Source organism: Salvelinus sp. IW2-2015, linkage group LG20 (assembly GCF_002910315.2).
Source record: "Salvelinus sp. IW2-2015 linkage group LG20, ASM291031v2, whole genome shotgun sequence".
Classification (NCBI taxonomy): domain Eukaryota; kingdom Metazoa; phylum Chordata; class Actinopteri; order Salmoniformes; family Salmonidae; genus Salvelinus; species Salvelinus sp. IW2-2015.
In genome coordinates, this window is record NC_036860.1 from 15,967,700 (window position 1) to 15,978,662 (window position 10,963).

At 43.8% G+C, this 10,963-nt stretch overlaps 1 protein-coding gene across 1 annotated transcript in view; it reads left to right on the forward strand.

Annotated features, from left to right (window-relative positions):
• The first annotated feature begins 1,553 nt into the window (after window positions 1–1,553).
• LOC111982091 (ATP-sensitive inward rectifier potassium channel 12) overlaps window positions 1,554–10,963 on the forward strand; it is a 55,581-nt gene continuing 46,171 nt past the window's right edge. The window contains exon 1 of the mRNA XM_024013643.2: window positions 1,554–2,269. The gene's annotated coding sequence lies outside the window, so the exon portion shown is untranslated. The remainder of the gene's footprint in view (window positions 2,270–10,963) is intronic.

The following is a 10,963-nucleotide window of genomic DNA, read 5'->3' on the forward strand; positions in this document are numbered from 1 at the left end:
CGTAACTAAGCATTTCACTCTGAGTAAACCTGTTGTTTACGAAGCATGTGACATATATAAAATGTAATTTGATCTTATGGGCCCTGGTCAAAATAGTGCACTACATATGAAATAGGGTGCCATTGTGGAAGCATCCCGTGTCCTACTTTTCCCAGCAGCATAGGTGTACCCCGTCCTAGCAACAATCTGAGAATGACCTAGGCACAACTGAGTGATGAATGACGCAAGAGGACCATGCCTTGCTGTGTGCATATGCTCTCTGTGTAACCACTAAATCACTTTCACTAGTCTAACCCTGCACAGCGAAGGGAGGGAGAGCACAAGTGGGTTTTCTCTGTGTGTGTGTGTGTGTGTGTGTGTGTGTGTGTGTGTGTGTGTGTGTGTGTGTGTGTGCCTGTGTGTAAAAAACTGTGTGTGGTGTGTGTGCTGTGTGTTGGTGTGTGTGTGTGTGTGTGTGTGTGTGTTTGTTTGTTAATGACTAAGACAAATCTGTGCCCCCACTTAAACCGTATTTACAATTTCGGAAAACATCTCTGTCTTGCCCCCATCAAATCTCAAAACATGCTTGATGGTTTATCATCCATGATGCGCATTTCATAAATGCTCTACATTCTCCAGTGAATTTGTAAATGTAATAGCCTTGCCAATTCTTTTGATTTCAATATTACAATTCACTTGACTCTCTCATAATGTTAGCTGACACAAGAATTGTAATTACAATGCTGTTTACTGCCACACTTTTTCAGGTCCAATATTGTAAGTGAAACCTTACTGTATTCTAGCTGGTGTTGTGCTCTCCAGCATTTCAACTCACTCTTATGTAAGGGGGGTTGTGTAACAATTGTGGATACATTTTTATTTGGGATATAGCCTCACCTCCCAAACACTCCCCAATGAGCCAGAAAGGTCAGATCATCCACAGGGATCGCCCGGACAGGGGGTGGAGAGGAAGGCGGTGGGGGTGGACAGAGGACACGGGGGGGGGTTGGCACACACCCATCCACACACACTCACCCACTCACTCTCATACAGCACTGAGAATTATGGCGCAACCCCTCGTGTTTGATTACTGTAAGTATTAAAAGAACAAGACCACACCACCTTAACCCCAAGACAGTTTTCAAGGTGGCGGCGTAACACAAAGGCATATACGCACGCACACGCATGCACACATACGCATGCACACACACTCACACAAATAAACATCAACAATCTATGTAAGTTTAAACTGGCAACAAGAAATCAACCAACACATTCATGACTACACCAACAGGTAGTGCAGGTAATGGATTGTGTATTTTATGTGTATAAACTTGTGTATGTTTTGGACTCTGCAATATTATAATTAATATGTTTATGTATGGTGTCAAGGTTGTTGAAAATGTGTGTTACCTAATGTGTGTTCAGTTGATTGTGTGTACACTGAGCATCAGACTGCATCTCAGTGCCAACGCAGTTCTTCGGGAGCGGACAAGCGCATAGTCTAAAAATGCCAACTACAGTGACACAGACGGAAAGGGAGAGAAAGAAACAGAAAGAGGGAGGTAGAGAGAGAGGGGGCAGTGATCAACAGTGAGTGAGCGAGAGATAGAACTGCAGCAGACCTGGATCAGATAGCAGAGATAGAGAGAAAGAGCGAGAGACAGAGAAAGAAAAGAGGGTGACTGTATGGATTGGACAAGGTTGGGGGAAACGTTAAACAAGTGGACCCCTCCAGAGAGAGAGAGAGAGAGAGATCCTCAAAGATCATTCGGACCGAAATATCATGCTTCTTTTCCCAGAAAATTGTTACCTAGAGAGGTTACCTTTGGGGGTTCTGGTCATTTGCGAAGGGCTACTTTCCTTCCCAATTTTCTCATCTATCTATTTCTGAAAACGAGAGCACACAGAACCCAGAGCACCTATCGAGTGCGTCTTGCTGGAACAGGTGTTGTGTAGCGGTACAGTCCCTGTCCTGTCACTGCGTTGTGTTGTGCAGACACTTTTCCTGAACGGAGAAAGAGACTATTGACAACCAGGACCGATCGAGATGAAGAAGCTCAGCGGCTTTTTCCGGTTCTGCCTCACTCGGATGGAGTGGTTCTACCCATAAAGGATCTGAAGAGAATTAGCCAGAACCCAGCAGAGAACATGCTACAGTTTGGCTAAAGAACCTTAGCGAGCAGAAGGGGAACTGGAAAACCTCTGTGGAAATCTCTGTACCTCTGTTTTAGAGCAGTTGGAGAAAGGGAACTTTAACTTGAACAAATAGGGATCATCACATCACAAGGTAATTCACCACCTCTTTCTTCAACAGCTGTCTAGTGCAGATTCATTACCCTGAAAATCTGACAACTGACATTTTGGATGTAGCCTACAGTCTCTGTTAAAATAACAGTTGTTGTACAGAAATACACGTTTATAATCATGTTATGATAAGCATACATATTGTTCTGAGGGCCGGAAAGGGTCAGAGAGGAGTCTAAGAGAACGGTATGGATCTTAAAATCTCTGGTATGGTTCGCCGCTGGCATCTTAGAAACTGTATTGAGCAGCTACAACGTGAAGCACACCAGCTGGCACAGATTACGTTTTCTACCTGCTCCCAACCTGCTGTACATCTGGGACATAACGAATTGAACCTGGGGCAACATGTTAATGCTTAAGCTGTTCTAAAACTGTTCTGAACCTGCATGGGTCTAATGGGAACACACACACTGATGAGAATTCATAGTCAAATATAGGTACAGTTAACTAGGCTATTAGTAAAGAGAGTCATTCTCCTCTCACTAAACAGTCTAGACAATTGCACCAGGAATCAATGTTTCAAAATCTAGCCAAGTAATATATACATTTTACCTTTATTTAACTAGGCAAGTCAGTTATGAACAAATTCTTATTTTCAATGACAGCCTAAAAACAGTGGGTTAACTGCCTTGTTCAGGGGCAGAATGACAGATTTTTACCTTGTCAGCTCAGGGATTCAATCTGTCAACCTTTCGGTTACTAGTCCAACACTCTAACCACTAGGCTACCTGCCACCCGATATATATATCAATTGAACATTATAACATTTTCAAAATAATAATTCTTCCCAGGAACAACATTATTGAATAGTTCTCACGGTTTTGGATCTGTATTTATATATTTAACATTTTTTATACATATATATATATATATATATATATTTTTTTTTTTACGTAAGGGATAGATCAGCTTTAATATTACAGATAGATTGTTGCTTCCATCAATGTAATTGTCTGCATCATTTCCAATCCCCCATATCTTTTTGGGGTAAATATATATATATATATACTGTACATACTAGTAAAGTTTTTCAATGGGATCTATCCATAGTGGGCAACTGAAATGTCTGACCTTTTTCAACAGTCTGACTGTGAATATCTGTATGAAAACCAAATTAAGGGAGACATAGATATGATTACAAATAAACTGTTGATGCAATATGAAAAAAAATTGGTGGAGGAGATTAATCATAAACCCAAATTGAGAGCCTTTTGTTTGATTAAGGGTGAATTCGTGTGTGAGACATATATTATGTATAACCTACCTAGCAAGAGATCGCTATGTACAGGTAAGATCAGGGATATTGCCTCTGCGTATTGAAACAGGTCAGTATTGTTGTGAAATGGAAAAAGAAAGGACATTACGAATTCATTAAATAGTACCGGCAAAACACCAGTCTCAACGTCAACAATGAAGAGGCGACTCCGGGATGCTGGCCTTCTAGGCAGAGTTGCAAAAAAGCCATATCTCAGACTGGCCAATAAGAAGAAAATATTAAGATGGGCAAAACAACACAGACASTGGACAGAYGAACTCTGCCTAGATTAGCTTGTTTATGTGTCAATTAATCCCATAAGGGATGGGTTGCCAATTGGCGATTTGACACGAAAATAMAATTTAATTTGTTCATTCATTCATTCGTCATTCTTTCATTCATATAAATAAACATTCATACATATACACATATATATACACATATATACACATACACACTTTTTTTTAGAATATACCATCCTTTATTATTCCCACAAACCCTWCCACCGCTCCCCCAATTGGAGTAAACTAATAAACAATAACACTTAGGCTTCTACTTCCAGTTTATACATACTATACACATTTTACAGACACAATCTATTTTACAATAGTTATATTTGGTTTGTTTTTAGTCCTGGCCTTCCTCTGTTTCTGATGTCCATCCACTTTGATTTCTATTTTCCAWATATTTGTAACTGTGCTATTTCACAAAAATTCTGAACCTATATACACTTGAGATGGGCTCTGTGATGGTGCAACTGCTGAGCATCTGAGTGTATGTGTCACGCCCTGACCTTAGTTATCTATGTTTTCTTTATTATTTTGGTTAGGTCAGGGTGTGACTAGGGTGGGTATGRTAGTTTTGTCTTGTCCAGGGCTTTTYTATATCTAGGGGTTTTGTAGGTCTAGGTATATATATGTCTATGGTGGCCGGATATGGTTCCCAATCAGAGGCAGCTGTTTATCGTTGTCTCTGATTGGGGACCATATTTAGGTAGCCATTTTCCCTTGGGTATTTGTGGGTTCTTGTCTATGTGTAGTTGCCTGTCAGCACTCATTTGTATAGCTTCACGGTTCGTTTTGTTATTTTGTTAGTTTTGTTCAGTGTTCATTCTTAGATTAAAGAAGAATGTACGCATACCACGCTGCGCCTTGGTCTCCTCCTTATGACTGCCGTGACAGAAGAACCCACCACAAAAGCACCAATCAGCGTGAAAAGGAGGAGCAGCGTTTTATGGAGAAATGGACCTGGGAGGAGATACTGGATGGAGCAGGACCCTGGACGCAGGCGGGGGAGTATCGCCGTCCGAAGGAAGAAATAGAGGCAGCGAAAACGTAACGGCGATATAACMAGGAGAAATACAAACAAGGCAAGCACGAGAGGCAGCCCTAATACATTTGGGGGGCACACGAGGAGATTGGCTGAGTCAGGTTGGAGACATGAGCCAACTCCTCGTGCTTACTGTGGGGAGTGTGTGACTGGTCAGGCACCGTGTTATGCAGAAATGAGCATGGTGTCTCCAGTTTGCATTCATAGCCCAGTGCGCTTTATTCCAGCTCCTCGCATTTGCCAGGCTAGAATGGGCATCCAGCCAGGACYCATTGAGCCAGCTCTACATTCCAGATCTCCAATGCGTCTCCACGGCCCAGTGTATCCTGTGCCTCCTCCCCGCACTCGCCCTGAGGTGCGTGTCCCCAGCCCGGTACCACCAGTGCCGGCACCACGCACCAGGCCTCCAGTGCGCTTCCACAGTCCAGTACGGCCTGTTCCGCCTCTCGCACTCGCCCTGAGGTGCGTGCCTCACCCGGTACCACCAGTTCCGGCACCACGCATCAGGCCTCCAGTGTGCTTCCACAGTCCAGTACGGCCTGTGCCGCTTCCCGCACTCGCCCTGAGTTGCGTGTCCTCAGCCCGGTACCCACAGTTCCGCACCACGCATCAGCTCCAGTGCGCTTCCATAGCCAAGCTTCCGTGACAGTACCAGTCCAGAGCTTCCGGCGACAGTACCCAGTCCAGAGTTCCGGCGACAGTACCCAGTCCAGAGCTTCTGGCGACAGTACCCATTCCAGAATTCCGGTGACAGTACCCAGTCAGAGCATCCGGCGTACGGCACTCAGTCCGGAACCTCCAACGACGGGCCACAGTCCGGAACCTCCAACGACGATCCCCAGTCCGGGGTCTCCAGCGAGGTGTCCCGGCCCGGGGTCTCCAGCGACGGTCCCCGGCCCGGGGTCTCCAGCGTCGGTCCCTGGCACGGGTTCTCCAGCGAAGGTCCTTTGCATAAACTGCCTAGATTACTACAAATATGAATAGCTAATTATGGAAATAAAGATAAACAGGATTTTTTTTCAATATATTTATTTTTTTATAGCTATATGTAATACAAATCGAGGTGAGGCCGATGGAAATGCTTTTGGCGGTTGATCTGCTTCTGTTCTGTGGGTGGCACTGTGTGCTCTTTTCGAAGGATGGGTCCTGGTCTCTCCGGGACCATGGGATCCGGGTGGTTGGGTGTGGTCTGCCGGACATTGTGATGACAACCCAACTTGGGATGGGGAGGGGTTTTAGCAGGTGGAATAGTGGGGACCAATTGGAGTTTATTTAGTGGCAATGCAAATATCACGGTACAGCTATATAGACACTCAATCATCATAGTACTTTTTAATTGTACGATTACAAACATATATTAAGATAAATAGAATTGAAACTTGTGTCTCATTATTGTAATTGGTGAAATAAGTATAGCCAGTTATAATTGTAATGGCTTAGCAGATACTAAGAAAAGACGATCAGTATTTACCTGGATAAAAGAGAAGGAATATATTATCTATTGTTTACAGGAAACTCATTCAACAATTTTAGATTAAGTTTTGTGGAAAAAGGACTGGGGGGTGAAATATTTTTTGCCCATGGGTAAAGAAATTCAAAAGGGGTGATGATCTTAATCAACAGAAATGTTGATCCAAATGTGCAAATTGTCCAAACAGATCCTGTTTGGTAGATGGATCTTTTTAAATATGTTATTGGACCATAAACAGATATGGCTTATTAACCTATACGGTCTAAATAATGATGATCCACGCTTCTTTGAAAATGTATCAACCCTACAAGCAACACAAGGCTCCATTATTATGTTGGGAGATTATAATACGGTTTTAAATACCTTTATGGACCGTAAAGGAAATCACACTACAAACTATCACCCTCAGGCACTTAAGGAATTCATGAATGTCATGGATATATTGGAATTAGTGGATATATGGAGGCTTAAATACCCTGACCTAGTGAGACATACATGGAGGGGGCTTAAACAAGCTAATCATCTTGATTACTTTCTTATGTCGTTCTCTCTGGCACCAAAAGTGTTGATTGAGGACAGAATGCGGTCGGACCATCACATAATTGGCATATATATTACTCTTACAGAATTTCCACGTCGGCGAGGACATTGGAAATTGAATCAAAGCCTATCAAAGCCTATATGTCACGTTCGTGTGGAGAGACGGACCAAGGCGCAGCGGGATATGAATACATCTTCTTTTATTAGACCGACGAAGATGAACACGAAACGAAACACTTATACAAACTATACAAAACAACAAACGACCGTGAAGCTACAAACGAAAGTGCACACACAAGCTACTTACGTTCAACATAGACACAGCTAGACTACTATACTAAACATAAACCCAACTACTCTAATAAACCCCCTAAACCTTACAACCACCCTAGACACTACAAAAAACACATACATTCCCCATGTCACACCCTGACCTAACTAAAATAATAAAGAAAACAAAGAATACTAAGGCCAGGGCGTGACACTATAACTTGTTTTTAACTACGACAGAGGCTACCATAGAGGCTRAAAGTAGAGGAAAAACAAAAATAAATGGAGGAACTAATTCAACAAAGATCCAGTGTAATATATTATAAAAAATAAAGCGAACTGGATGGAATATGGGGGAAAAGGCACCAAATTATTTTTCAATCTTCAACATAGAAATGCTACCAATTTTCTTTTTACTGAAACTTCTTACAAATGATGGAGTCACTCATGATTCACCAAACAATATTTTGAAAGAGGAAGTAAAGTACTTTTCATTTCAGTCTRCTCCATCTCCACTAACCGAAGCTAATTGTATGGATTTTATTTATATTAATAATGTAAAATTAACATCTGTACAGAAAGACTCATGTGAAGGCCAAATTATAGAGGAGGAACTTCTTGATGCAATTAAAGCCTTTAAGTCTGGGAAAACTCCAGGGCTGGATGACATACCAGTGGAGGTATACCAAACTTTTTTTGATATACTCAGAGGACCATTATTAGCATGTTTTAACCACTCCTTTGGCAGATCCAAATGTTTTGAGTAAATAACAATACATACTTTTTTTTGTTTACCTCGTTGAAAGATGAATAATCAAAATAAAGTTGATGTATCATGCATTTTTCCCACTATTAAAAGCAGAATGATAGCCTACTCACTTGGTATTATGGATATTTTACAATATACAGTATTTCTTTACCAAATATTCTTATTACTCACTCGCAACTGTTTTGTTTGATCACTGAAATAAGCAAATGGTTGTTAGTTACATCAGAAGTTGAAATAAGTACCTGAAAATGCCATGTACCAGCACTATATGTGTCCTGTAATACACACGTGTTCAGGTCCAATCATATTGGGGCTCCCGAGTGGCGCAGTGGTCTAAGGCACTGCATCTCACTGCTAGAGGTGTCACCACAGACTCTGGTTCGAGGCTGTTCCAGGCTGTATCACAACCGACCATGATTGGGAGTCCCATAGAGCAGTGCACAACTGCCCCACCGTCGTCCGGGTTAGGGTTTGGCTGGGGTAGGCCATCATTGTAAATAAGAATTTGTTCTTAACTGACTTACCTAGTTAAATAAAGGATAAATAAAAAATATATAAACCTTTCTCTATTCCTAGGTGTCAGCTGGTCTGAATGTGGATTCAGTTAAAATCAATGGATCAACAGAAACAGCCATGCTTACATTTAGTAATTTATTGTACTTTGTAGTTTTAGTTGATCATCTGGTAAAAAAAMGTGTGATTACTGAATCCCTGTATAGTTTGAGATCAACAAGGTGGTGTATTTGGAGTCTATCTGATTCAGGGCAAAACTTACCTCATGAGCTGTTCTGATTGTCTTTCATTTACAGTGGCAGTTGCAATGTCAACCAATAACAAATTACTGTACATAATGATTTCTAGTTCGAATAGACAAGTATTTACTTGACAGGTTTTTCAGATACAAACGTAAGTGGAATTCATTACATACAGCTTCAAAATATTTCTGAGACCTTCACAGCAGTTAAAATCATTGTAAAATGTCTGTTTCTGTTTCATACAATTAACATTTAATGAGTGTGCCACTTCATATTTCACCATGTTTAATAGAACGTGTACAGTAGGTGTATTTTTGGACAGTTGTTTGGACAGTTAAATTAGTGTGTGTTCTGTTGCTGTCTGTCATCACCACCACCATCCGACACCATACCAAGACCAGTTCTGTGCTCTCTTAGTCTACAGCAATAGCAGGACACACATGTATACCCCCTTCCGCKCTCCCACCTCTCCCTCCCTCCCGTTTCACAGTTTGTTTCTGCCCCAAACCTGCCAGCTTCCAACACCAGCTGGCTGTATCGGAGTCACAAGCGCCTTCCTAACGAATCAATCAGGTTTCGGTGCACGGCGGTGGGAAACCCAATCATGTAGATGATGTTGCTTCCAAGCTATGAACTACGTGTAAAGAGCATCTGGCTAGTGGTGGGGTGTGATGACAAATAGCACCCTATTCCCTAAAATAGTGCACTAAATAGGGAATAGGGTGCCATTTGTGTTGACAAAGCATAACGAGTGTCTCATCACTTATCAATCTTACTTTGGAACATACAGTACCTTCAGAAAGTATTCACACCCCTTTACTTTTTTTCACATGTTGTTGTGTTACAAAGTGGGATTAAAACGGATTTAAAAGTCATTTTTTGTCAGCGACCTACACAAAATAATGTCCAAGTATGTCACACCCTGACTTTAGTTATATTTGGTTTCTTTATTATTTGGTTAGGTCAGGGTGTGACAAGGGTGGTTTGTTTAGTTTTTGTATKGTCTATGCGTTTTTGTCTTGTCTAGGGTTTTTGTTATCTATGGGGATTTGTATTGTCTAGGGGTATTTAGGTTGATGGTGGCCTGGATGGGTTCCCAATCAGAGACAGCTGTTTATCGTTGTCTCTGATTGGGGAGCCTATTTAGGTTGCCATTTTCCAAGTTGGTTTTGTGGGTAGTTGTCCTTGTTTTAGTTGCCTGTGAGCACTACGTTGGTGTCACGGTTCGTTTTGTTGTTTTGTGAGTTTGTTAAAGTGTTCTTTCTTTAAATAAATAGAGGAATGGATTCTAATCACGCTGCGCCTTGGTCCACTCCTTTAAATGGCCGTGACAGAACTACCCACCAAAAAAGGACCAAGCAGCGTGGGAACCAGGAGCAGTGCAATCTGGACACATGGACATGGGAGGAGATTCTAGACGGAGAAGGACCCTGGACACAGGTTGGGGAATATCGCTGCCCCCGGGAAGAGATGGAGGCAGCCAAAGCCGAGAGGCGGTGGTATGAGGAGGCAGCACGGCAGCGCGGCTGGGACGAGAGGCAGCCCCAAAAATMTKTTGGGGGGGTGGCACACGGGGAGTGTGGCTAAGTCAGGTAGGAGACCTGAGCCAACTCCCGGTGCTTACCGTGGAGAGAGGTGGACCGGGCAGGCACCGTGTTATGCCGTGAGGTGCACGGTGTCCCCGGTGCGCAGGCATAGCCCGGTGCGTTACATCGCAGCGCCTCGTATCGGCCAGGCTAGAGTGGGCATCGAGCCAGGTGCTATGAAACCTGGCTCAGCGCATCTGGTCTCCAGTGCGTCTCCTCGGCCCGGGGTATATGGCACCAGCCCTATGCACTGTGTCCCCGGTTCGCCAGCACAGCCCAGTGCGGTCTGTTCCACCTTGCCGCACTGGCCGGGCTACGGGGCGTATCCAGCCAGGAAAGGTTGTGCAGCCTCGGTGCTCGAGACCTCCAGTGCGCCTCCACGGTCCGGTCTATCCGGTACCTCCTCCACGTACCAGGCCTCCGGTGGCAGCCCCACGCACCAGGTTGTCTCTCTGTCTCCTCCCTCCAGGTTCGCCCGTCTGTCCTGAGCTGCCAGAGCCGCCCGTCAGTCAGGAGCTGCCAGAGCCGCCCGTGCCGGAGCTGCCAGAGCCGCCCTCTGCCCGGAGCTGCAGAGCGCCCTCCTGCCCGGAGCTGCCAGAGTCTCCCTCCTGCCCGGAGCTGCCAGAGTCTCCCCCTGCCCGGAGCTGCCAGTCTCCCTCCTGCCCGGAGCTGCCGAGTCTCCTCCTGCCCGGGGCCGCGGCG